General features: G+C 47.9%; 1 protein-coding gene across 1 annotated transcript in view; it reads right to left on the bottom strand.

Annotated features, from left to right (window-relative positions):
• Positions 1 to 27,866, bottom strand: part of EXOC6B (exocyst complex component 6B) — a 2,452,465-nt gene that overhangs the window by 1,698,565 nt on the left and 726,034 nt on the right. The gene's annotated exons all lie outside the window — the stretch shown is intronic.

The following is a 27,866-nucleotide window of genomic DNA, read 5'->3' on the forward strand; positions in this document are numbered from 1 at the left end:
CATACAGGACGACATCATGCCCATTAATAACTTGATGGCCTGCACCGCGGCGGTCTTAATCGATGACAGGCATTGCACCTTTCCTTGAATGGCTGCTAGCCTCTCCTCCGAGAGCGACGCCAGGCAAAAAACTGTATGGAGTCTGGCGCCTAGTAACAGCGCGTTCTACGATGTTGTTAAGCAGGACTTTGCATAGTTGATGGGGAATCCCAGATCCGTCAATAGCCGGACGGTCGTCCCCGTGTGTCCGTCAGCGAGCTCCCGAGAGCAGGTGCATATCAGCCAGTCGTCCAGGTACGGGTATATGTTTATGCCCTGTAGATGCAGATGCACAACCACTGAGGCCAGCCATTTTGTGAACACTCTGGGGGCTGACTTCAAGCCGAAAGGCAGGGCCTTGAACTGCTATTGCTGTCCCTGCACCACAAAATGTAGAGACCTCTGATGTTTCTTGTGAATGGGGACGTGGAAATAGGCATCCTTCTGGTCCAACGACGTCAAGAAGTCTCCTTTTTCCAGTTGGCCAAGCATGTGTTGCAACATGACCATCCTGAACTATTGAGACTTTAGGCATTTGTTTTGAAGGTCTAGGATGGGTCTAGGCTAGGTCTAGGATGGGCCTCTAGCCCCCAGTCTTCTGACTAGAAAGTATCTGGAATAGACTCCAGAGCCCTGGAGCTGCTTGGAAACCAGCTCTATCGCCCCTTTTTGCAGCATGGCTTGTACCTCTTCCAGAAGCTGTGGAATGTGCTGCTCCCGAATGGAAACCGGAGGGATCCGCGGACACCTGCATTGGAACGCCAGGGTATTGTCCTTGGGCCACAGCGCGTCCAGCACCCATTTGTCGGTGGTGATCTTTCTCCACTCGCTGATGAACCTAGTCAGCCGACCTCCCACTGGGGTGCACGAGTGAGCTTTGCAAGTACTAGGTGGAGATCACAGCCTGGTGGTGGGTTTGAAATAGGAGGGCGTAGTCTTTTTACTCCCTCCATAAATGCCTTAATGACTGGAACTTTCCACCATGATACCTTATTATGAGAGGTGGTGTATGCTGAAAGCCGCCAGGTGAACCTTTATAGAGTTAAAAACTAACCCGGAGTCTAGCAAGTGGAGCATGTAATGAAGACTGTGGGATGGAGTACATTCTATGGGGTTTATTTGTTTAGACTCGCACCAAATTACAAATAATCTTCACTTGTCGAAATAACAGTGTCTGGTGTTTGATTTACGTGCCTACTTGAGGATATCCATACACCTTTGTGGTAAATTAAGATGTCCAAACTATATGACCGCAGGAGCCAAACTGCCAAGTTCACTGAGTGAGGTTGAGGGTGTAATGTTGTTCCTCCATGCTGGGATAGTAAATTGGTCTGGCATGAGAGCTTAATGGGATTGCACATTGCATGTATTGTGCCGATGTCGATAACAGGGTTGTCTCGCCCACATGGGAGCAACTAGGATAAGCGTCATCTGTTCTCTGTGAATCTTGTTCACCACCCTGTTCATTAGTGGAGTTGGTGGGAAAAGCATAGGCAAATTGCCCTGACCAACTCATCCACAGGGCGTTCCCCTTGGAGTCTGCTTGGGGAAACCTGGACGCGAAGTCTGGGCATTGCTTGTTGTCTCTTGTAGCAAACAAGTCTAGCTTGGGGTAACTCTACTGGGAGAAAATGCAATCTACAACGCTTGCGTCGAGTTGCCACTTGTGATCTTCTGGTAGTGGATCCCTGTTTAGCGAGTCCACTAGGGTGTCGAGTTCCCCTGGAACATGTTGGGAAGTGAGAAACATCCCCCGTTTGAGTGCCCATTTCCCTATTTTCTGTGCTAATTTGGACTGATTTGGAGGATGTGTGCCTCCCCCGCTTGTTGATGTAGAACATTGCAGTGGTGCTGTCTGTGAGGATCTGTACCGACTGATTTGTCAGCTGCGCTTCGAAGGCATGGAGTTCCAATAGGTTGATATGGTTCTGTGTTGTGATTTTAGTCCACAGACCATGTGCTGTGAGATGAAGGTGATGGGCCCGACCCGGAGAGTTTTTCAACTATTGCTTGCACCGGCAGATTGTGGAAGGGTTGCCCTTTAACAGATACTCCTCTGTCCACCAGCGAAGGGCTTGTACTAGTGTTGGCGAAACAACCACTAGATCGTCCCATTGACCGCTTGCCTGAGACCACTGTTTCACCAACCACTCCTGCATCGGACGCATGCGCAATCGTCCGTGGGACCAAGTAAATGTAAGATGCCATCATGCCGAGCAAACGCATAGCTTTGCATATGCTTATCTGGTAACCGGCAGGATACTGAGGTATTTGCAGCAGTATGTTTTGGATTCATTCCTTTGATGGAAAGACTAGCCCTTTCTTGTGTCTTTATGACAGCTCCTAGGAACTATTTTGTCTTGTTTGGTACAAGGCTTGATTTTTTTTCTCGTTTATTGAGAAACCCAATTGGAAAAGGTTTATTGTTCTTTGTGTATTTTGCCTGCAAATTTGGGGTGACTCGCCTGTGATCAGCCAGTCATTCAGGTAGGGGTAGACTGGGATTGCCTCCCTGCGCAGGTGCGCTGCCACCACCTTGATGAATACCCTTGGAGCAGATGCTATACTGAAGGGTAGCACTTTGAATTGGTAGTGCTGGTTTGTCTGTCTTGAAACGCAAGAATTTTCTGTGAGCCGGGAAAATTGAAATATGAAAATAGGCATCTTTCATATCCAATGTAGTCCACCTGCTTTAGCAGTGGGATTACTTCCTGTAGCGTTGTCATGCAGACTTTTCGTGGCTTGACATAGGTGTTTGCAGGGCGCTGATCTAATAATAGGGGCATTGTTAGATCTTTCTTTGGCACAAGGAAGTACGTTGAATAGATACACTTGTTTCCCTGGTTCGCCAGGACGATTTCGACGGCATCCTTTGACAGCAGCGCTGCAACCTCTTCCAGAAGGATGCGCTGCCCCTCCGTTGTGGTGGTTCTTTGATGCGGGAGATGGTTGGAGGGTCACTGCAGTAACTCTATGCAGTAACCGCCCGTCACGGTTGAAAGCACCCACTTGTCTGAGGTGATTCCCTCCCATGCATGGGTCAAGTATGTTATATGTCCTCCTAGTGGAGGGGACCTGAAGTGGGTGGTCATTGCTTTGGAGGTGTTGCTCCACCTCTGGAAGAGGAGGATCACCTCCGCCTGCAGAGGTGTTGCTAGGTCTGGAAAAGATCTGGGTCTACTCTCGTGTTGGGACGGTTGTGACTTGGCTCTAGCTTGCCTTTTGGTTGTAGCTCCTGATCTTCTATCCGGGGCTACAACCAAAAGACTCGGGGCTATAGCCCCCTCAGCACCCTGTAACGCTCACCTGGTTCCCACGGAGGCGCGGCGTCGAAGGCGCAGAACTCTGAAGATGGACAGGAAGGGCACCTCTATTCTGGCTTCCCTGGCTCGTTGGATACCCTCCTGTGCGTGAAAAGGGAGTATTACCAACTGTGGAACAATGCTCAAACCTCCCACTCCCTTCCAAACCTCCACGATACCTCCTCCACGATTCCCCGTGAAGCCTCACCTTAGGGTTTGGAAGGATGAGTTCTCCATCCTGCTTCTGATGCAGTGGCGCGTTGAAACCCAGTTACTTCACTGGATTGAGGATTGATGGGAGTTCAGGTAAGCTTGACTGTTCAGGTAAGGCGCTGTAAAAGTTATGTTCAAAAGTTCAAGCTTAATAATAATGTTCGTTGTCTAATTGCAGCAAGCGCTAATGCTTATGCCTTTTTCCCCTTAGGGGCCGGGGTTCGGAGTGCCGGAGATATGGCGCCGACCCGAAGTGAAACAGTTCTGGATGAGCGCTCAGGTAATGTCTTTGCATTCGCTCATTCAAGGTCTTTGTCTTTTTTCCCCATAGGGGCCGGGGTCCGGAGATGCCAGGAAGCGGCAGGACCAGAAATGCAGTGGGAATAATCCAACAGGTAAGACTTAAAAGGAAACTGAACTTTCCTTATTCCTTTTCTCCCTCTCACCTTTGTTCTGGTCTTTTTTCCTCTAGGCGCCGGGGCGTAGCTGAATCCGGAAGATCGCTGATGGAGATGGAAGCGCCTTGCAAAGGTGAGTAAAATGCAGCGCTGCAGCGATCGAAACAAAATGCCTTTAAAATGATGTCTTCCTTTTCAGGGCCGTTGGAGAAATGACTCTGGGATGCAGATTTAGCAGGTAAGGGCTTTTCTTCTCCTATTCTCTTCCTTTCTCCCCTTGCAGGTGTTCCAGGGTGCTGGCAGGCGTGGCTGAAGTCAGGATGCAGGAGCTGACACGGTGAGCGTCCAGCTGCTAGGTGCAGAACAACATGAAGCACGTGTGGCTGTTCGGGTGGGGTTTAAATAGCCTTGGAAGAAGTTCCTGGTATGTATCCTTCCACCAATCAGGTATGTATCCTTCCCCGACCACACCCGGGTGGTGAAGTAGTCCTACAGGTAAAGTAGTCCCATTCAGGCCTCAAGAGGGCCTGGATGAAGCAGCAAGGTCTGCATCAGGTAAGTGTGCACCCACGCACTTAAACACATATCCTCTTCTATGAGCCTGGCGCCTAAGGCGCCAGGACTGGGGTCCGCTATGAGCCTGGCGCCTAGGGCGCCAGGACTGAGTGCAAAGGGCCCCGACTTGGGCCCGCTGAGACTTCCCTGGGGAAAATGATGTCTGCCTCTGGGGTTGCTGGGCCCGGCCTGGCTCCTTGGAGGTAGGCATCATGATACACCCCCCTAGCAAGGCCTCTGCCTGACCGCGAGATCTTCGCTGGCTCATTTGGAAACCTTGAGAGGCTTGCCCTTGATTGGAATCCCAGGATGAACCCTGATTTTGGCTGTATCAGGAGCCCCTCTGCGAAGTGTCCGATGAAGCGATGAAAATAGTTTCCGCCTTTTTGGCCTGATGGTTTATTAGTGAGCTGGCCTAGAGACTTAAGAGTGTCATACTCTTCCTTAGCACTCTGTAACGCATCCTCAACCACCTTGCCAAACAGGACATTAGGTTCAAGCATACTGATGTGTGTTGCCTGCGTCTCCAAGTTAAACTCTGACTGGCATAGCCATGCATGGCGTTTTATAATTGTACCTTCTGTGATGATTCTACCAGCATTATCTGCTGCATGTACGTTTTTTTTAAGATGCAGTTAGAGACTGCCTTTCTTTCGGCTACCGCGAGGCACAGTTGGGACTTTAGAGGCTGAGGCCGTTAATGTTGCAATCTCTTCCCACTTGTGGCAGTTGTAACTTACCAGCAAAGTGGTGTTGTTGACAATTCTTGTTTTAGATGCCGCTGAGGCGGCCACTTTCATCCTGAGAGTATAAACCTTCTTACTCTCTTTATCGGGGGGTGCTTCTGATGAATCTAGGTGTGTTGCCACCCTTTTCCTTGTTGTAGTAACTACCAGCGAGTCTGGCTTTAATTAACCCCTGATGTAAAGGGGGTCTGTGGGCGCTGGGCGGACATTTTCTCAATGCGAGGGTTTACTGCAACGTTTGATTAGGTGTTTCCAAAGAGGGTTCTTCTCTGTACTGATACTTGTTGAATTGCGTTTCCCGAGTTTGAATCTGAAAATGGTCTGCTGCTTTCATGAGCATGTCATTAAATAGGAGCTGGTTTTCCACTGGTGAGTCCGCCGCCTGCAGGTTGTTAAGTTTGTTTCTTAATTATTCATTCAGTGTGTGTTATTGATATTAAATAAATAGTATCACTTAGCCCAAGCCTTGCGCACACATTCTGAGAACTCCTGCATCCCAGGATTCCCTCAGAATGTGTACGCACTGGGCGATGTTTGAATCAGAGAAGCAGTTTGCTTCGGCATCCAAAGCTGGAGGTGCATCTGCTGCCTGCGGTTTTGTTTACTTAAATAAACAGCTTTCCAATCATCTTCCCGGTGTTGGCTATAACTTCACATTGGCGACGAGGAGAGCCGCGCGTCCGCCCAGCTGACCAGCTCTCTATTTCACAAGACGGCCACCGATTGTCGGGAGAAACTGCATCTTCATCAGCTGTTCACAGCCGGAGCCTGCATCTCACTTTCGCGCTGTGCGAGCGCCGCTCCTCCCTCCCTGCGGAGTCAGCAGCTCCAGCCAGCCAACTCTGTCGACCAGCCAGGTAGCAGGCGCGGTGCCCCACCCCTCAGGTCAGAGCTGGGTGGAGGCCGAATATTTGCGCATGAGCACTGCGCATAATTTTCAGAGTGCTCTAGATGCGGGAACTCCCGGCACTCAACAAATTTTCCCTCCTGCCCCGCTAGAGTCGCGGAATGCTATAGATGTAAACGCAAAGGTCATTTTGCGAATATGTGTAAAGACTAGTCAGTAAATTCAGTAGAACGAAGAGACACTGAATACCAAGCCGTTACGCAATCTTCGCAAAGAATGCCAGATGAACCGCCTGTCCAGGAGAAGAATGCAAGACATGTATTTCAAATTGATGCTGTGTCTGGTGAAACCAAAGGACCGGTTGATTGCTTTATGATTGATTGGTGTCACATTAAAATGAAAGTGGATTTGTTTTCGCCTTGGACCATTATATCAGAAGGCACGTTCAGGAATGTTCTAGGCAAGAATCCAGATGTTCTCGTACCTGCTGGAGTGCAACCCTGTGGCTCTGGGGATTCGGACATTGCTCTTACTGGAGAATTCCGCGGAACAGTATCGTATAAAGGATGAGAGAGTTCAGCATAAATACTAGTTGAAAAAAAGGAGCGTCACTACTGGGTTGGGAGGAGCAAAGAGTGTTAGGTGTCCGCATTCAAGCCAGTGCACCAGACCCTGTAACAATCGCAGATATTGAAGACAGATGGTCTAAGGAGTTTCCAGAGGTGTTCACTTCCAACTTGGGGAGGCTGAATGATTTTGAGCACAACATAAAACTCAAGCCGAATGCACAGCCGGTTGTGCATAAAGTGAGACCTGTTCCACTTAAACTTCGCCAACAGCTTCGAAAAGAACTTCAAAGTTTGATTGAAAAGGGAGTGATTGAGCGCATTGATGGAACTGAATGGCTCTCCCCTGTTGTTCGGGTCACGAAGAGCAATGGGAACGTGAGACTATGTGTTGACCTTGGAGACCTCAATAAGAACATTTTTGTTGAAAGACACCCGCTACCCATAATCTCTGAGATTTTGACTACTTTGGGGGAACCCAGCTGGTTCTCAGTTATAGACCTCTCTGCTGCTTACCATCAAGTGCCACTATCGGACAAATGTCAACATGTGACTGCATTTGTCACCCCGGAAGGCACCTTTAAGTATTTGCGCATGCCTTTTGGGTTGGCATTGGCTGCTTCAGTGTTTCAGCGGGTCATGGAGTAAGTACTCAAGGATCTTAAAAATGTCGCTGTATTTCAGGATGATATTTTGATTTATGCAAGCTCAGAGTGTGAACATGATGTGGCATTAAGGAATGCTTTCTAGAGGTTGAAAGTATCAGGAATTACTGTGCAAAGGGAGAAGTGTCGAATTGGGCTCCGAGAAGTTGAGTACCTGGGTCACAAAGAGTCTGGGAGTGGGATATCACCTAAAGCCAATCTGGTGAAAAATATTTGTGGGGTACCTTCACCTACTGATAAAGATCAACTCAGATCGTTTATGGGTATGGCAGAGTTCTACCACAAGTTTGTAGAAAAGTTTGCCTCCATCTCAGCACCCTTGAGAAATCTGTTGAAAAAAGGAGTACGTTTTAAGTGGTCTCCAGTTTGCCATGAAGAATTTTCTGCGATAAAGGAAGGTATCTCAGGTGCACTGTCACTCAGTGGTTTTGTGGGGGGGTAGGAAAACAGTTCCCACTGTAGATGCCAGTCTAATAGGTCTAGGAGCTTCACTATACCAGGTGAACCCAGAGAAAGAAGCTCATGTAATTGCTTTTGCCTCCAGGCCTTTAAGAGGAGCTGAACGCAATTACTCAGTTATAGAGAGGGAAGCCTTAGCGGCATACTGGGCCATTGTACACTTTAGATTTTTTCTTTGGGGGCAAGAGTTTCTGTTAAAGTCAGATCATAAACCGCTAGTCCAGCTATTAAACAGTTGTGACTGGGCGAAAGGCTCTCCCAGGATTGCTAGATGGATGGTGGGACTGCAAGGTTATAATTTTAAACTTACTCACATTCCACGCAAAGAAAATGTGGTGGCCGATTGCTTGTCTAGAATGCCAATTGAATATACTGAGGACATATCAGAAGTAGTCATGGAGGAAGACATGACAATTTCAGATATCACAGCAAGTGCTGTAGGAAAAGAAGAATGGTTTGAAGCAGATGCATGTGACTCATCTCTCAGTAGGATGAACGAGTGGACGGTTCATGGCTGGCCTAGTAAGGATGCTTTGGATAGGAACTTTGATCGCATGTATGAGATCAAACAAGAGCTGAGTTTATCTGAAGACGGAATTAAACTCAGGAGGGGTCCAAGATCATTCCTCCTTCAAGTATAAGGTCCCGTTTAGTAGATCTTTCCCATCAAGGTCATCTAGGGATGAATGGTACTAAAAGATTGTTAAGACAATCATATTGGTGGCCAGGCATGGACAGTATGGTGGAGATGACGGTGTGTGGTTGCAATGAATGTGGAAAAGCGGAAAAAGGAAAGATTGTTAGAGAGGTACCCCTTAGCCCTGTTCCTGTTCCTGTTCCGTCTGAGCCCTGGAAAAAGCTATCGATATAATTGGCCCTATACAAGGTTTGGGTGATCGTTTCAACTTGTTGGTGGTATTAATAGATTATCCCAGCAAGTGGATAGAGTGGAAAGCTCTAAGAGAGGCCACCAAAAATTAAATGGTTACATTTTTTGAGGAAGTGTTTCATAGAGAATGTTTTCCTACAGAGATTATAACAGACAATGGTGTACAGTTTTGTTCCCAAAAAATGAAGGAATTCTTAGTGCGGTATGGGATCAAACATTTAAGGACTGCCCTGTACCATCCCAGGGCGAATGGATTAGTTGAGAGGGCTAATAGATTTATCAAGGGTGGTATTCAACTTGCTCTCAATTCAGGTCTCGAATGGTCAGAGATCCTGAAGGAAATAGTATGGAATTATCGGATCACTCCGTATTCCATAACTAAAGTGTCACCATTTGTTTCCTTAAAAGGAAGACAACATGCTACTAGATGGTGTCCAGGTTGGCTAGAGGCATCTGGGTGTGTGGAAGTAAACAGACAAACAGTAATGAACCTGATTCATGATGCTCAGGAGGGGTACAAACAAAGATTCGATTCCAATTTCAAAGTCAAAGATATGATGTTGCCCGTAGGGGATTCAGTGCTAATTAGGAATCCTCGTTTTGGTGCAAAGTGTACAGAGAGCAAATTCTTAGGCCCCAAGAGAGTGGAAACTATTAGAGGTAGTGTGGTCATTCTTGAGGGGAGTGTTGGTCGAAGTCTAGATTGGTTAAGTGCACATCAAATGTTAGCAAAGAAAACTTGCTGAGAGACATTATCAATGACGAGAATGAAGAACAGGAGAGAGAAGCAGAAGCGTCAAGTTCACCCAATAGCAGTGGTGATCTAGAGGAAGGTAAATCCAATGATGGAGAACTCCGTAAAAGAGCAAAGAGACTACCTGATCGTTTCAAGGATTATTATCTTGAATAGTGTTGCAAATCACTTGCCCATTGAAAGGAGGGAGGTGTGTTAAGTTTCTTAATTATTCATTCAGTGTGTGTTATTGATATTAAATAAATAGTATCACTTAGCCCCAGCCTTGCGCACATATTCTGAGAACTCCTGCATCCCAGGATTCTCTCAGAATGTGTACGCACTGGGCGATGTTTGAATCAGGGAAACAGTTTGCTCCGGCATCCAAAGCTGGAGGTGCGTCTGCTGCCTGCGGTTTTGTTTACTTAAATAAACAGCTTTCCAATCATCTTCCCGGTGTCGGCTATAACTTCACACAGGTCTACATGATCGGGAAGGGTAAGACGTAAACATCCTCTTCATCTTCATCATAGTAATGATCTACATCCCTAGGGTATCTTGTTCTTCAGAGTCTGTATTGGGATCATAGAGATCAAATTGGTCTGGGTCTTACCGAGGGGCAACTAGAAGGGGGTCTGGCCGTGCCCTTTTTGCTGGGGGTTCAGAAGATGTGGCGCCAGTATTTGGTGGCGTGTTTTGTATGCTTTCTATTGCTTGGGGATTTTTCTCAACAACAAAAAAAAAGAAATCGGCCATAAAGGACATGCGTCGTATCACCATCGATATCCTCAGCAGACCACTGTGAGGAACTTGGCATAGTTACAGGAGTGGGAGTTAATTCTGGTGCAGACTGCCCTTTGTGTTTCATAGTTGCAGCCATAGTCGCGCTCTGAAACCCTGGTGTATGAGCGCGGTAGAAATAAAATATCAATATCTATATCAATAGTCTCTCCCCCCTGGGAAACACTCTCTTTCTCCTTATGTGATGCACTCTCTTTCTCCCTATGGGAATGGTGGCTCTTCGAGGTGTGTTTTTTTGAAGTTCTCCCTTTACGCAGTGTTTCAGGGACACATGTTTGCACCAGATGAGACATTTCCAAAGTTTGCAGGTGTTTTGCCGATTTCGACGTTAATGAAGATTGTCGAATTTCGGCAGACGGGAGAGCTGGAGTTGCGTCTTTTGACGCTCTGTCTTCGGCTGCTGTATTGGACACTGCGTCTTAGTTGGATTTCTCTCGCGACTTTTGGGCCCGTCGTGAGGCGAACGTGATCTCGAATGCCCAGAGGACACGGACCTAGTGGACCTTCCCCCTCGACGCCGTGTGCGGCCATGTAGACTGTAATCATCAACTTCTGGCCTTGGGTTATGTGCTTTGAGTGGGATGATTTGTGTACGCTAATGCCACCAGGTGTCGACCCCGTAACAGCGATGCGGCCTGTCTGATGGGGTCGGAGGCTAGCACTTGGGAATCTGAAGGTTCCCTATTGCCTTCGTCGTCCGAAAAGCTGCCGTCACTGGAAGCACCCTCCACACGTCCATAGCGGCCTCGGCCTACATGGCGTGGTAGGCCCAATGTTTTGTTTTTCTGTCCTTTAGGGTCTTGGATTAAAAAGCTGACAAGCTTTACAGTGCCCTCTTCGTGATCCCTCGAAAAACAGAGGTTGCAGAGGTGCTTGTTCTTACAGGGACATTTTTTGTTGCAATTGAAACAAAATGTAATAGGTTTATTTTCCATGATGGTTGGAAAAGCATCTAGGCGAATACAGAGGGAGGGGGGAGGGAAATATGCATTCTCTTAGTAGCCTAAGATATGACCATCCTCCCACTCTCCCTACTGTCTGGGCCGAGGCGTTGGTGTGTCGTTGAGGCAAGTTCTGCAGCTGACGAAGTTTGTCCTCGAAAACGTTGTAGTTGAAGAACAGCAATATAAAGGACAGAAAAAATAACTAGCTCTAATTACATTGTTAATCAATGGCGTTAACCGAATCGGAACTCTGCGTTTTAGCATCCAACGATGGCAGAAAAAAGCAATCTGAGGAACTTCGATTCGTGAAGGACCTTGGGTACAGTGGACATCACACTAGGGATAGTATTACTGGCATGCCCTGTCAACGTCCCTTTTTGAGTTTCGAAAACAACAACTGTAATACTGTGCAGCTTCCACTAGAATTCAGCCTATGCATAGCATGTGATCAAAGCCGATTCCACAAGCCTCAGAAATATATATATATTTACAGTCATTGAACGGGGATACAGCGCCCTGTTAAATTAATGAAAATACTACAGTAAGATGGCCGCCATGGATGTGGAAGCCGGGGCTCCATACGGAGCCCCTCTTCCATTTCCAAGGCGGCCATGGAGCGGCTGCAGAAGCGCAGTTGCGGTGAGTGGCCGCTGATGAAAAGAGGTAACGTTAAAAAAAAAGACGAGGGTTGAGGGGAAAGATGGCGCTGCAGGGGGGCATTGAGCCTCCAAGTTCTATGGAACGCGGGTCGAGAAAAGCAGTTTCAGCCCCCAATCCGCCAAACCAGGTTGGCTGATCTACCATCCCACCCCTCCACCTCCCCCCCGAACCCCCTCCCCGGGTGCTAATTAAAGCCATCTCAAGCTTTTCAAGTTCCTTTCTTGTAAAAAAGATTTCTGTGACACTTGATAGCCATTAAACAAGGAACTGTGTACACTATTTTTTATCTGCACTTTAGAAGCTGCATATTCATTTTTTTATCCACGCAGATTCTACGTTTATTCTATGTGCCAGCTACTAGGATCTCTTGTATTGAATTAAGCAAGACTAATAAAGGAGACCATATGTTGCCATGTATTCTAAGGAATAAAACACGCGCTATAGCACATAAAAGGGATATTGTAAATCCCTTCTGTGCTCCAGGACCTTGTAAAGGAACTTGGTCTTGTTCTTTTATTTCTTCACATTACTCAGAGGTGTGGCAATATCCTTATAACGTCCAGTAAGGGGCACTTTATCCCATAAATACATTAATAATGAGGAAAGGACATATTTGCACAATAAGATAGAAAAAAAAGTAGTTCCAAGGCGGTGGAGATTGTATGAAGTAATTGGCTAGTGTGATCTAGAGAGGAAAGGGACGATGGAGGGTAAGGGGTGTAAGGTAGCAACGCAGAAAAGCTGGAGGTAGAGATATTTAGCAGCAATGTTCTAGGAGAGTCACAATGCTTAGCTCAGTTCACATTCAACGGAAGGTTACATGATACACAAAGGCATCTTTTTTAGGGGTCACCCACACTTAGGCAAGACCTGAAGGGAAACACGTATATGGCCGCTTTGTCGCCTAAAACATCTCTAATGGCAGTGGACACATACACCGTTCCACTGGCATACACACCCCCCCCCCCCAAGGCAGTGTACTGCGCCAATGCCCTGCGCGTGCCTTCGCTGGGACACACGCGGAATTAACCTTGGCGTGACCCTCGCCTCGCCTCGCAGGAACACTTTCTCTGCCTCGGCGCCCTTCCTGAGAAAGTCCAGCATTTCCTGGAAAAGTCTGGGCCGCCTGTCTGATAGTGCGCCTCGTCTTGGCGGCGGCGGGAATGGAGGACTTGCTTGCAGGTGCCTGGCCCGGGCTGCAGGACCTGACCGGGAGCCGACCCCCGCGTACAACATGTGAACTCCTGCCCGCTGATAAGGAGGGCAGATAGGAGCAGGAGTTCTCAACGTGTCCCTCTGGGAACCTTTGCACGGCACGGCCATAAAGCAGAGGTGACTGCGAGGTCGCGTCCAGCAAATCATAATAAATATCGCCGTGTTTATCCTAAGAAGGCCTTTTTGGCCAAGGCGGCCAAAAGTTCACATGATGCTGCTAGTGGGAAGATTCATTTTACTGTAGAAGGCTATCACACGCTGATACTTCCGACTGCACATGAGGTAGTAGCCGCTTCCCTCGGCGTGCCGCCCGAGTGTCACCCAGAGTTTAATGCGCTCGCTCACCTCCTCCACGGGTCGGGGGGGGGGCTGCACCACCATATGCGGCAGATAGAGAACACGAGCTACTGGTACGAAGGGCAGACGTGGAGCAACAGCTGCTCTGCAGAAATACTCCTGGGCGGGGGCGCATACCTTTTCCATGGGCCTGGCTTCTGTTTTATGTCTGGCAATGCAAGTCACACGGGCGCATACATCTGTAAACCTGCCCTGCACTTTGGTTGTGCTCTGCCCTTCATTCCCCTGGGCACGGGGTCAACCTTTTAACATTTCATTGGCACCTTGACAATTGCACCCTTCATTGGTGACGTTATTACGCTATGTACAACTGGCACCCTTTGGACTCGTCCTTGGCACTCCGCCTTCACGCCTGGCCTACAAGGTTGCACTCAGGCCTGCCTGGCCTCTATGGAGTCACCATATTAGGGCCTCCAGGAATTTTCATCAGCACAGCCTCTTGGCATTACCTGCGTTGCCCCCACTACCTCCTCTGGCATTGAGCAGTCACTGTGGTCCAACCACTTTGCAGCGACTTCTGGTATCAGCTGCAGTCTAGCCTTTATGAAATTCCAAAACCCTCTGCCATGCTGTTAGATCCGGCCTCTGCGGCTCTGCGCGCGAGGAGACCGGATTATTGGAAACGCAAGGCCGCGCGGCATCTGTGTCGCAGCTCCAGCGGGAGCGGATAAATCACGCAGCACACAGTGTTAGGTTAGCCCGGAACTGCCTCCCGTACTCGGGGGGGGGGGGGGGGGGGGGGGGGGAAGGGGCTTTCATTAGAGCGCCCTGCGTCACCGCGAAGCGGGACGCAGGGCGGATGTAACATTCCTCCTTTATTTCAAATGAGGTTAACACTAAACACAAACATGCTATAAACTTCAGTTAAAACAACATTAAACTGTTATACGTCCCTGGACCCTCCTTACTCACAGTCCGACTACCATACATAGTCTTTGAGCCTGGAGGGTGGTCTTGTGGCAGTTCTCAAGCTACATCGCCCGTCTCTGGGGTTACCCCCGCTGTCACACTGGGTGCCTCACCTTCACTGTCTGCTGGCTCACCCATGTCTGGCTCGCTCCACTGCTCCCACGTCCTGTCACCCGCTGCGGCCTCGTCCTGGCAGGAAGTGGGCTCTACGCTGGCTTGGGATGCCTCCTCTTCCTGGTGGCCTTCGCCATCGTTCCACAGGTTGCGTGGCACTGCCTTGAACCAGGACGCATTTCGTGTCACCTGGCGGCGCCCTCTCGTTACCGTCACCATGATCCCTTGCTTGCCACCGACGGTCCATGGGAGCTCTTCGTATCTGGTGTCCAGTTTTGACTTTGTCGGATTTCGCAACATGACCACCTGGTCGCCCACCTGGTGGTCGGAAGGTCTCTCCCTTCTCCTGGCACTCATGTGTGCGTTGTCACTCGTTCTTCTCTCCGTACGCTCCTTATCGACATCGTCCGGGGTCCAGCTGGGGTGATGTGGAATCAAGGATTTTATTAAGGTGCCATACATGAGGTCAGCTGGCAGGACACCCGTCGTGCTGTGAGGGGTGACCCGGTAGCTCCGCAGAAAAAGGTACAGGTCAAATTTCCACGAGCTGGCGTTAGCCTTGGATACTCTTAATACTTTATTCAGGGTCCTCATGAAACATTCTACATCGCCGTTCGGCTGGGGCCATCTCGGCATGATGTGATGGTACTTGATGTTTAGTTTGTGCAAATACTTTTTGAATTCCTCCCCTTGGAAAGGGGCACCATTGTTGCTCTTGATGGTGGTGGGTAAACCATGTGTCGCAAACATCTTCTCCATGGAAGGGATGGCCGCCTCTGCTGCTGTGGATTCCACTATTTCGACCTCGAGGTATCGGGAGTGGTCATCAATGGCTACCAGAAGGTAGAGGCCTTCCCGTAGTGTGCATAAATCGATGCTGATGGCATCCCAACGGCTACGATCACGTGCCACTGACTGAATGGGTTCTGGTTCAGGAGGAGCCCCGGTTATCTGGCAGGATAGGCATGTGCTTACCAGATTTTCAACCTTCTCGTCGATCTGTGGGAACCACACCCGGTGCCTGATCCGAGCTTTTGTCCGTGCCATCCCTTGATGTCCTTCGTGGGCCAGTGTCACTATTCTGTCTTGTATGCTCTGTGGGATGACAATCCGATTCCCCCCGAGCAGCAGTCCGCTCTCCGTGATCGACAGGTCTTGTTTTACGGTGAACATCCCAGAGAGAAAAACCTTCTCTTCCACTGTCCTGTTATGGGTGTTCTTCATGAAGGTCTTCCAGTCGCCTGAGATGATGGCGTCCTTCACTAGGTCGCAACATGGGTCTTTGTGGGTCTCAGACTCAATGTCCTCAATGCTGACCACTTTTGGCCTCATGGCTCGCACCACCTAGCATATGTGCTCCTCGGTCTCTTTGGCCACTTGGACTTCTTGTGAGGTTGCTGCTCGAGGGTGCCTTGAGAGGAAGTCCGCCGGGTTTCCACTTCCCGGCTGGTAGGCCAGTTCAAAATTGTACTGCTGGAGGTGCAGCAACCATTTCGTTATCCTTGCCGGGGGGTGTGACGACGTGCCCATGAAGATAGGTAGTATGGGTTTGTGATCTGTGACCGCCGTAAATCTCCGTCCATAGAGGTATAGGTGAAAGTGACGACACCACCATAGTATGGCAATGGCCTCCTTCTCGATATGGGAGTACCGTTGTTCTGTCATGGTGAGAGCTCTTGATACATATGTGATGGGCCTCTTCTCCACCTCTTTGGTGACCTGCATGAGGATGGCCGCTAACCCTACAGGGCTCGCATCCACGAACAATTCCGTCGGGAGCTCGGTGTTATAGTATGCCATTTTTGTGTCAACAGACAGGGACTCCTTAATGTTTTCAAAAGCTTCCTGGCACTCCTGCCCCCATTCCCATTTGGCGTTTAGCTTGGTCAGCTCGTGTAGGGGCTCCGAGAGAGTGGCCAGATTCCGGATGAACCTGCCGCAGTAGGTGGCCATGCCCAGGAAACTGCGCACTTCCGTGGGTGTCATTGGCGGGCTTGCGGCTTGAATTTCTGCATGCTTCTGGGGGTCAGTGGAAATGCCTGTGCTGCTGAATTTGTACCCAAAAAACGTGATTTCAGATTTGAGAAACTAGCACTTTTCCTTATGTATGGTTAATTCAGTGCCTTCTAACCTGCCCAGTAGCGTTTGGAGCCTCTTGTGATGTTCTTCCTTGTCATGAGCGTGAATCAGGATATCGTCGCTCACGTTGAGAACGCCAGGTATGCCTCGGATGACCTCTTGAATTGTCTGTTGGAAGACTTCGGCTGCCGATGATATCCCGAAGCTCAGGCGTTTGTACCTCCGCAACCCCAGATGTGTTGAGAAGGTCGTTATGAAGCAAGAGTCTCAGTGAAGCTTTAACTGGTGGTATCCTGCTTTCAGATCAACTTTGGAGAACACTTGCACCCTGTGAGGTCAGCCACGATTTCGTCGAGCGTGGGTGTGATGTGGCGCTCCCGCTTGATGGCGGTGTTCGGAAGACGCATGTCTATGCAAATCCGGACTTTGCCGGGCTGTTTGGGCTTTCTTGTTACTACCATCGGGGAGACCCATGGTGTGGGCCCAGTCACCTCCTCTATTATTCCGCCTTCTTCCAGCGCTTTAAGTTCTTTCTCCATTTGTTCTTGCACGTGAAACAGTGTTCTCCTGTGTCTTACTGCCTTCGGCTGTACCGACTCGTCAATGTGGAGTCTGATAGTCTTGCCTTTCAGACACCCTATCCCCTTTTGCAGGTTGGGATAGTGCTTCAAAATGTTCTCGACTTCTTGCACTTCATCCACTTGGCCAATGAACTTGACTAACCCCAGATCTTCAGTCGCGTCCCCATTCAAAAGGCATTCAATCCCCGCCTTCACAACGTAGATATTCTCACTGCGTCACAGAACTCGAGGAGCGCTGAATCTCCGAAGCAACGTATACCGTGGCAAAACAGAACTGAGGCCAACGGGCGCCGCACGTGCTACTTGTATACCCGATGACGTCACCCTCGACGGAGGCATTCGAGGGTCCATCGACTCGACGAAATCAACGCATGGCAACCTCTGCCAAAACAAATTCCTAAGCAGCTAAAGCTGGATGGAATACATCTAAGATGAGGAATACGTTGGAGGACACAATCCACTCGAAATACACTTATTCAAAAGGCCCTTGCATGGGATTGCTAAAGCAAGGAAAAATTAAAGGCTTACTCTACGTCGAAAACATGGCATGTGCAAACACAGAAACTGCAATGTTTGAAAGTGTGTGCATTTTGCAGGTTCAAATAAATACATGGAGAAAATGTTCCCTTGCCAAAATGAGCATATCATAAGGAGTAAAAAGAACAATGATGTTGAGATGCAATTTTATTAAAAAAATATAAAAGGCCTCATGTGCCCAAGGAAACTTACCATTCACAAATATAAGCATCTTTTTTAGAGGCATGACTAAGTTTCTTTTTCCCGAGAAGTGACTAGTTTCTATTCAGAACGCTCAAATAACCAGGAAGAATGTTATTGGGGCTGTTCTCTGTGAAATGAAAGTCAGAATTATATATACAAATTAGGTAACCATTGGGTTATAGTCAGTGCTTTAAGTGGGGTAAGAAATTGAGAGGAGGGGGGGGCTCGCCATTGTGTGCGTGGCCTAAAACGTGCACAAACAAATATATAAATGTACGTGAGCATTTATATATTTGTATGCGCACTACTATGGTTTGTGTACCCTTCAAGCCTTATAAACATACCAATGTTACGTATTTCTAGGTTTATAAAAAGGTGGCTTGAAAAGTTCACAAACCATAGTAATTTACGCACACTTGTGTGCTTACCTTACTATGGTTTGTGCACTTTGCAAGCCACCTTTTATAAGCATTGACACTTATAATATATTTCTATGTTTTTAAAAGACGGCTTGAAACGTAAACAATTCAAGGCATCTTTTATAAAGCGTTGAGGACGGACAAAACCCGAGGTGGCTTTGTCCATCGACAAAGCTTTATAAAAGATGCCTTGAATTGTGCACGTTTCAAGCGGTCTTTTATAAACATAGAAATATTTCTACTTTTATAAAAGATGGCTTGAAACGTATACAATTCAAGGCATCTTTTATAAAGCTTTGCCAACGGAGATAGACGCCTCGGGCTCTGTGATCCATCTGCTCTGAGCAGAAAGATCACAAAGCCCGAGGCGCCTTTCACCCTCTGCGAACCCGCGGGCTCCGTGATCTAATCTGCATATTAGATCATGGAGCCCGCAGGTTCGCTGAGGGTCAGTGACCTGGCAAGGGCAAACAAAGGAACTGTAACTTCCCTGGTGACCCCTCAGATGAGGGGTCACCAGGGAAGTTACAGTGACTGACAGAAGTGCCAGCCAGCCTCAGCGACGCTGTGCCTGGCTGGCACTTCTGTCAGCTCGCCTGAAATTAAACTGGCGGGTGCATCTCCTGTCGCGGCTGCGGCCGCGGCGGGATAATGCATCCCACCAATGTTGTGTGGGATGGGGGGCACCGGCAGGGCCCTGGCTCAGTCCCACTTTTTGGAGACTGCCGGGGCCTGGCCCCGGCAGGCCCCGGCCCACTTTAAGCACTGGTTATAGTAGGAATTAGTAGGAATTCTGTTTTGCCCCTTAACATGTGAACCATGATACTAGTACAGAAATGGACATATCATTTTAAAGCTCATCGCAAGCCAGTTTTGATGCCACCACTTCCATGAACATCAGACCTTTGAAACTCTATAATATTTTAAAAGTTATTTCTTGCTCCTTAGAAAAAGGCATAAAACCAAATGTTGGGGAGGTGGTCTCTTACTGGATCATGTAACGGTTTGTAATATTTGGTGATACCAAATTTTATTATTTGTGAGTAAAGTGCGAAAAATCATTAGTTGGACCTGCAACATCCTGTCAACATGTGGTTAATTTTACGGAGTCTGCCATGATTAGGTAAATCTAAAAATCTATGCGTTATGTTTATTTGTTAAAACCAAGTTGTCACTTAGAACCTTTTCGGTGCACAATTACATGTGTATAAAATGTTAATACAAGTAGGTTTCGTCAGCCCAGGATTTAAGTTTCAAAACTCCAAGAGCCTATCAGAAGAGAGGGACTGGGCCTTGGGGGAGGAGAGGACCGTCAGGGTCCAATGAAAATTCAGAACTAATAAATAGGCACCTCCTAATTTTAATATTTCGGAGGTTTAACTTAGAGTAAAAGGCAGCGCACAATGGGAAAGAGGGGGGTTGCCTAAACATCTGGGTGAAAGCTGAAAGAGGGTGTCAGAACGTAACCTTGCAAGGACTGCTGCCTAATCATCTGGGTGCAACTATTGAAAGATGGATGGAGAGTTAAGACTGCCTGGGAGACAGCCGTTGGGAGAGACAGATGCTAGGATCCCTGCCAGAAGAGCCAAATAGAGGGTCCTGCAACGCTGTCTTTTCCCGCAGTAGCTTGTCCAACAGAACCAAGTGTGGGAATTTGCTTGAGCCAATATCTTCCCCTTAGTTAATGGGTGGGGTATGGAAGTTGATCCATAATATATTTGATACATAATTTAATTTCTCTGTAGCAAAATACCACGGGGTGATTTTGTTAATATTTGAAATTAACACATTTAATTTCCAGTGTACTTCAAAAACTGTTAATGTAATTGGGTACAACTATTTTTCTTGTTGGTCACCCTAAGTTACCTGGGGGTAAGTTACCTGGGGGCAACCAGACGTGGTCTCCCTGCTCACTGTACTCAGAGAGGCACAGCTTCACCTCACTGATGAGAATGATATGCAAATGGATATTTCCCATCTGTGAAAGGTACAGTGAGCAAAAAGCGTGTGCTGCAAACTCTCATCTCAGAACAGGTTATCATGCCATGTTCTCCCTGGAGGAGCGCCTGCTACCTTTTGTGAAATATTTTTCTTGTAAACCCCAGATTTCCTTAAAGAAAAGGGGTGTCCTTGTCTAAAGGTGAAAGTCTTAACTGTCACCATTCCTCAGCCCTGGCCCTTTAAGCAGAGGGGTTCTGAATGAACTGGGATTTTGGTGCTGGGTAGAGAAAGGTGTGGCTAAGTGAAAACAAATTCCTAAATTAATAAACACACACTCTTTGCAGAGAAAGAGAAAGGGGACATGATAGAACCCTTATTCACCCGCAAATCTTTCTTCTATCAATCAAAAGTATTATCAAAAGTCTGTTGTGCTTTCAGGACTGCTAGCATTTTCAAGTGTCCAGGGAAATTGTAAATACAAAGTGCTGCATGTGTGGAATTGCTTTTGAAAACAGGAAAATGTTGCATCTGATTTAAATCTAAAGCTTATCAAGGAATGTTAATGCTCATTATCTGGTAATGTTCCAAGGTATTGATTAGTTTTGACATAAAGGGGTTTCGTGGGACAGGAGGGCTGAACTGTTTATTTGGCCTGTGTTCCATGTACACAGTGAAATCAGAAAAAAAGTGAGATTTTGAAGCTTTATTTTGTGCCACAGAATGTGGCGTGTCATCATTTGGAGCAAATATTAATTGAGCCTATTTTATAAATATATGTTCTTTCTGTACCCTGTCCTGTTTCTTGACTTATTACCTCTATACGACTCAAGACAGGGCTAGCAGAATCAAACTAATATATTTCTTGTGGGGGAGCATTATCCAGGGGGGGGAGGGGGAAAACTCCCTAGGTTACGGGTCGTCTCATAATGGTATACATTACTCACCGTAATCATATTTCTGATGCTTGTATCTGCTTATATTCACATGCTGTGCATAGGCCGACATCTAGTGGTATCTGCAGAGTATTACAGTTGTTTTCGAAATTCGAAAAGGGACGTCCACGGGGAGTGCCAGTAATACTGTCCCTAGCGCGATGTCCACTGTATCCATGGTCCTTTATGTGGCGAGGTCCCTCATGTTGTTTTGTTTCTAACATGAGGTAGCATGAAGTGTAGCGTGTGTACAGGTGTATCCAAGCAGATGTGTATCAGACAAGTTCATAATTATCCCTGCACCTTCTCTCCAAGGGGAGGAAGGGTGGGCACATGTGAATCTAAGCAGATACAAGCATCAGAAATACAATTACAGTGAGTAATGTATCCCTTCTGAGGCCTGCGGAATCTGCTTAGATCACAAGCTGTGCATAAATTAGCTAGCAGTGTTAGGAGAAGGTGGTGGGTAGTGAGAAGGATCATGGGCAAACATATGTTTTAGAACCGTTTGTCCCACCTGTGTATCTGTCTTGGAATGAGTGTCAATGCAGCAGTGCTGACTTAAGGGTTGTACTGAGCTCCATGTAGCTGCTTTGCAAATTCTGTCTAGGGGGACATTTGCAATAAATGCCAGAGTAGCTCCCGTGCTCCTTGTGGAGTGAGCTCCTGGCATGAAAGGCAGTGTCTTGTCTGACAGGGAATAGAACAGTTGTATGCATCTGACTATCCATCTGGAGATTGCATTCTTCGAAATGCGGTCCCGTTCTCTGCCTGGAGCTACAGAGACAAACAGTTGGTCTGTTTTCCTTAGCGGTCTCTTAGCTCTCCTTAGATCTAGTTTGTGGAGTTATACCTCAGTTGAGCTTTTAGGCTTCTGGAAGAAAGCCGGAAGCTCAATGCACTGGTTCACATGAAATTTTGAGATGATCTTGGAAGAGAACCTAGGATGAGTACGTAAAACCAGTTTGTCCTTGTGTATGACAAAGAAAGGATCCTGCACTGACAATGCTTGTAATTCACTAACTCTTCTTATGCAAGTAATAGCCACTAAGAAGGCAGTCTTGAAAATCAGGGGTTTAAGACTTACTTGTGCATCAGCTCTAAAGGTGGTCCCACGAGCTTAACGAGCACTATACTGAATTCCCATCCTGGTGGTGGGTTAGAAATTGGAGGGTGGAGTCTCTTTACTTGCTCCATGAATGCCTTGATGACAGGTACCTTCCACCACAATACTTTATTGTGGGAGGTGGTGTAAGCTGATAGGGCCGCCAAGCGGATCTTTATAGAGTTTAATACTAACCCAGAGTCTAGCAAGTAGAGCATATAGTTCAGAATGTCAGATGGGGTTTATTTGTTTAGACTGGCACCAAATTACACATCTCCCCCACTTGTCAAAATAACAGTGTGTAGTGTTTGGCTTTCGTGCTTCCTTGATGACATCCATGCCCCTCTGTGGCAGGTTAAGATGTCTGAACTCTATGAATTCAGGAGCCACGCTGCCAAGTTCATCGAGTAAGGGTGTGGGTGCACTGATAATCCCCCGTGTTGAGTGAGTAGGTTGATCTGGCATGGGAGTGTGATGGGAACACATTTCGCCTGTTTGCACAGATGTGAATACCATGGTTGTCTTGCCCACATAGGAGCAACTAGGTTGAGCGTCACTTGTTCCTTATGGATCTTGTTCACCACTTTGTTCATGAGAGGAGTCAGGGTGGGGGGGGGTAGCGTAAGCACATTTCCCTGACCAGTTCATCCATAGGGTGTTCCCTTTGGAGCCTGGCTGGGGGAACCTGGACGCAAAGTCTGGGCATTGTTTGTTTTTTCACTTGTAGGGAATAAGTCTATCGTGGGGAAACCCCATTGAGAGGAAAGGTGCTCTACGACCTCTGGGTCTATTTGCCACCCGTATTCCTCTGGTAGGGGATCTCTGCTCAATGAGTCGGCTAGAGAGTTGAGTTTCCCTGCAAGGTGCTGTGATGACAGTAATATTTTCTGTTTGAGTGCCCATTTCCAAATTTGTTGTGCTAGCTTGGATAGATTTGGAAAACATGTGCGCCCTTGTTTGTTGATGTAAGACATCGCCGTAGGGCTGTCGGTGAGGACTTGCACGGACTGGTTTGCTAGGTGTATCTCAAATGCTTGAAGGGCATTGAACACCGCCAGTAGTTCCAGCAGATTGATGTGGTTCTACATCATAGCATAAGTCCACAGATCCTGTGCTGTGTGATCAAGGTGATGAGCCCACCACCCGTCGAGTGACGCATCTGTCGTCACAATTGCCTGCACTTCTGGATCGTGGACGGCTTTTCCCTTCAACAGATTTTCTCTCGTCCGCCAGCACAGGTTTTGTACTAGTGTAGTGTTGGCGAAACACCCACTAGATCGTCCCACTGACCACTTGCCTGAGATCACTGTTTCACTAACCACCACTCCTGCAGGTGTCGCAGGCACGCGTGTGGTACCAGGTAAATGCAAGATGCCATTATGCCTATCAAACGCATAGCTTTTGCAGCAATATCCCAATTCAAAGAGAAGGTTGATAGTTCTTTGAATGTTTTGTCTGCAAATATGAGGAGTATCCTCTGTAATCAGCCAGGCGTCCAGGTAAGGGTACACTGGGATTGACTCCCTACGCAGGTGCACTGCCACCACTGCCAGTTCCTTTGTGAATACATGTTACGCTCCCACAGAGCCGTCGATCTGAACTGGACAGCTGCGGTCTCCACCAATGTGACGCGTAGGGCCGAGATGACGGACTGGACTGGCCCACCTAGTTTCGTTTGCTTGGCCCGTAGGAATATTCTTCTGCAAATGGAGAAGGGAATTAACCACCCGTGGAGTTGAGTGTAAATCCCCCCTGCCCCCGCTGTTCTCCCCACGGATCACCTTTGATGTCCCTTCCTATAGTCTCACCTGAGGGTTTGAAAAGATGAGCTCTCCATCCTGCATTGAGCGCAGGGGCGCGTTGATAACCAGTTGCTTCACTGGCTCGAAGGAATTGGTGAGTTCCAGAAAAATATTGACTCCGAAAAGTAAGTAGTTTGTAAGAGTTCAAATGCCTGACTTTCACTCTTGTCCGATTCCTTGCAGATTGCAGCTTGACTCTAGTGAAGAGTTCCTCGTGGCAACCGGTAATATTCTGGTAAGGATTTGTATTTCCAACTCAGTTCAATAAAGAATGTCAATATGTAACCTGTTGCTTTCTTCCTTATTCAGGCACTGAGAGAAAGTATGAAGTCTCGGGGAATAATACCTCCGGCGGAAAAATCAGGTAAGTCTAATGTGGTGAGGAGGGTTCCCCTTGATAGTCCCTTTGTTTCACCTTGCTGTCCTTTTGTTTCCCCTTACGGGCCGGGGTTCGGCGAAGATGCAGTGGAAGCTGCGCCGACCTGTGAAGAGGAATAGTACCCCCGGTGGTAAAATCAGGTAAGTCTATGGGGGGGTTACTAATATTCCTCTGTGTATTCCCTTGGCTCACCTTGCTGTTCTAGTCTACTCCTTAGGTGCCGGAATGCGGCGGGAACATGCAGGAGGGTGCGGTGGAATGTGAAGATGCTGCGAAGGCCGGTGTGTTCAGCGCGGCGCTGCAGCAGGCGAGGCGATGCGCATAAAATAACTTCTTTCTTCCAGCTCGAAGGCGCGATGGATCGGGAATTCAGGTAAGGATCAAAAGGTATTGCTCTTGTTCCAACCTTTTCTCCTTCTTTCTCCCTTTTACTAGGAGCTCCAAACTCGAGGCGGGCGTGGCAGAAGACTGGATGCAGACTTGCAGGCACGGTGAGCGTTACGCTGCTGGATGCAGAATAACACGAAGCATGTGCTGCACTTCGGGCGTGGTTTAAATAGCCTCCAAAGTAGTCCCAGGTAAGTATTCCTCCCCAGCCCCGCCCGAGTAAAAAATAGTCCCTAGGTAAAATAGTCCCTTCCAAGCCTCATTTGGCTTGGAGCTCTTGCAGCATGGTCTGCATCAGGTAAGCTTGCAGCATGGTCTGCATCAGGTAAGTTCTACTCTATGAGCCTGGCGCCACAGGCGTCAAGACTGCACCCAAACAACCCCTAGCAGGGGTTTTTGGGCTTGCCCAAAATAACTTTATGCCTACTTCCAGGGTTGGTGGACCTGGTCTGGGTCCCCGGGGGTAGACATCATGACAATACCCTTGGCGTGAATGCTATTCCGAAAGGTAGCACTTTGATTTGGTAGTGCTGGTTTGCTATCTAGAATCCTAAGATTATTCTGTGTGCTGTAAAAATTGAAATATGAAAATAAGCATCTTTCATATTCAATGTTGCCATGTAGACCCCCCCATTTTAACAGAGGAATTACGTCTTGTAGCATAGTCATGCAGAATGTTTGTGGCTTGACATAGGTGTATGCAGGGCGCAGGTCTAATACTGGGCGCATTGTTAAATCTTTTTTTGGCACCAGGAAGTAGGTTGAATAAATACCCTTGTTTACCTTGTTACGCTGGGACGATTTCTATGGCATGCTTTTGGAGCAAGGTTGTGATTTCCTCAAGAATGATGTGTTTGTTGTTCTTCCTTCGAGTGGGTCTTTTGGCATGGGGGATGGTTCCAGGAGTAGCTGGATTCGCTCCACACAACACCCTCCCGCTACAGTGGCAAGCACCCATTTCTCTGAGGTGATTCCCTCCCACGCTTGGGTGAAGTTTGAAATACGCCCTCCTCCTGGAGAGGCATGGGAGGGCACCTGAAGCGGGTAGTCACTGTTTTGGAGGTGTGGCTCCACCTCTAGATGAGGACCACAACCCCCGGCCATGGGATTAGCGCTGTCCTCTTTGGTAACCTTCTGAGGCTTGGCCTTGATCATTACCCCAGGACGCTGCCTGATTCCGATTGTAGCCTGAACCCCTGTGTATTTTGTCCACGTGAGCGATGAAAATTACTACTATTGCCTCTCTGGCCAGTGGATTTATTAGTTAGCCTGCCCAACAACTTTAGTGTATTGTATTCCTCTTTATCCGTTTTTAAGGCATCTTCAACGGCCATTCCAAAGAGGACGTTGGACCAATGGGCATATTAAGAAGCGTGGCTTGCGTCTCTTGCTTGAAGCAAGACTGGTGTAGCCAAGCATGACGCTTAATAATTGTTCCGTCTGCAATAATCCTGCCCACATTGTCAGCTGCATCCAGATTACTCTTTAAAATGCAGCTTGAAACTGCCCTTCCTTCTGCAGCCACCAGGGCCAATTGTGTCTTAAGGGGTTAAGGAGCTGATGATAAAGCCGATATCTCATCCCATTCATGTCAGTTATAACCTCAGAGGAGGCTAGGGTGTTCCTGCTCTCTTCCTTGTTGTTGTAACTACAAGAGTCAGGTTTGAACTGTCCCCTGATAGAGAGGGTCTGAGAGAATAGGGCGGAAGAGCTTCTCGATGCGGGTATTAACTGACACGTCTTGTTCGGAGTTTCCAGTGAGGGTTCTATCTTCCAATGAATAGACTGCAGGATGGGAATGAACTGATTGACAGCCTTCTTATGCCCTAAAATGTCGGTGACAAAGTCCTTATCTTGTGGAGTAGCCTGTGTTTTTATCTGGATGTGCTCAGCTGCCATGATGAGCAAGTCGTTCGGTAGTGGCTGGTTATCTATAGGCGAATCTGCCACAGGAGGATCCTGGTTGACGGGAGAGTCCATGTTATCCATGTCTGGCTCTTCATCATCATCATCACCATAGTAAGGATCTGCGGCCTATTAAGTTACGTAGAGGTCCTCAGTGTCAGTATCTGGGTCATACAGGTCAATGACTGGAGGATCTTGCTGTGATGGAATAGTCAGGGTATCAGGACGAGACCTCTTTGAGGGGAGCTGAGAAGCAGTGGCAGATACAGGGGTCTGAGAACTGGAGGCAGCTATTGTAGGTGGGGTGGTCTGAAGACTCTAAAGAATCTGGGTTTAAAAAAGAAAAATTGCCATAAAGGTCATCCTTTTCATGACCCTATCAATTTCCTCACATGTCCATTGGGCAGAGCTAGGAATGGACATAGGGTCCAATGGAAGCCCTTGATCCTGAGGAGTGACTGGGATTTGAGGTGAAGGGTGGCCCTTTTTCTACAGAGCTGTTGACAAGGAATCCTGTACTTGTGAATCCTTGTCTTTGTGTGAGGACCTTTCTCTATGGGACCTTTCCCTATAAGGGGTCTTTGAAGACTTCTTCTTGGACTTCTTCTCCTTTATTAGGCTCTCTGGGATGTGTTTCTTAACCAAATGGGATAATCTCGCCTGTATAGGGCTTTTTGCCGTTTGACAAAGTATGTCGAACTTCGGCTGTAGAATAATCCTAAATCTCGTTTACTGACGTGCAACGTTCGGGAATGGATTTAGTCACGACATCTGTGCTGTCTTTCGACAGTCAGGGCCTGTCAGGCGGCGATCGGGACCTGGAGTGCCCAGAGGACAGGGATTCTGTGGACCTCTCCATAGACGTCGTGCGTGGGCGTTTGTTCGTCGAACGGGTCTTGTCTCGGCCCTTGGGTGTGTGCTTAGTGTACAGGGCTGTGTGAGCGCCAATGCCACCGGGTGTCGTCCCCGTAACAAAGCCGCCGGCCTGTCTGTTGGGGTGCCTTCGCCATCGGAAAATGCAACGCTGCTGCTGTCGTAAGTCCTCTCCAAGTCCACGGTGACCTCAGTCTGCATGGCGTGGTGGGCCCAGCACTTGGTTAAACGGTCCTTTAACGTCATGGGTTTAAAGAGCTTACAGGCTCGACACGTCCCTTCAACGTCATCCCAAGGGAGACAAAGGTTGCACACCAGGTGCTAGTCGACC

Source organism: Ambystoma mexicanum, chromosome 6q, assembly GCF_040938575.1.
Source record: "Ambystoma mexicanum isolate Mex_15411 chromosome 6q, UKY_AmexF1_1, whole genome shotgun sequence".
NCBI classification, from domain to species: Eukaryota; Metazoa; Chordata; class Amphibia; order Caudata; family Ambystomatidae; genus Ambystoma; species Ambystoma mexicanum.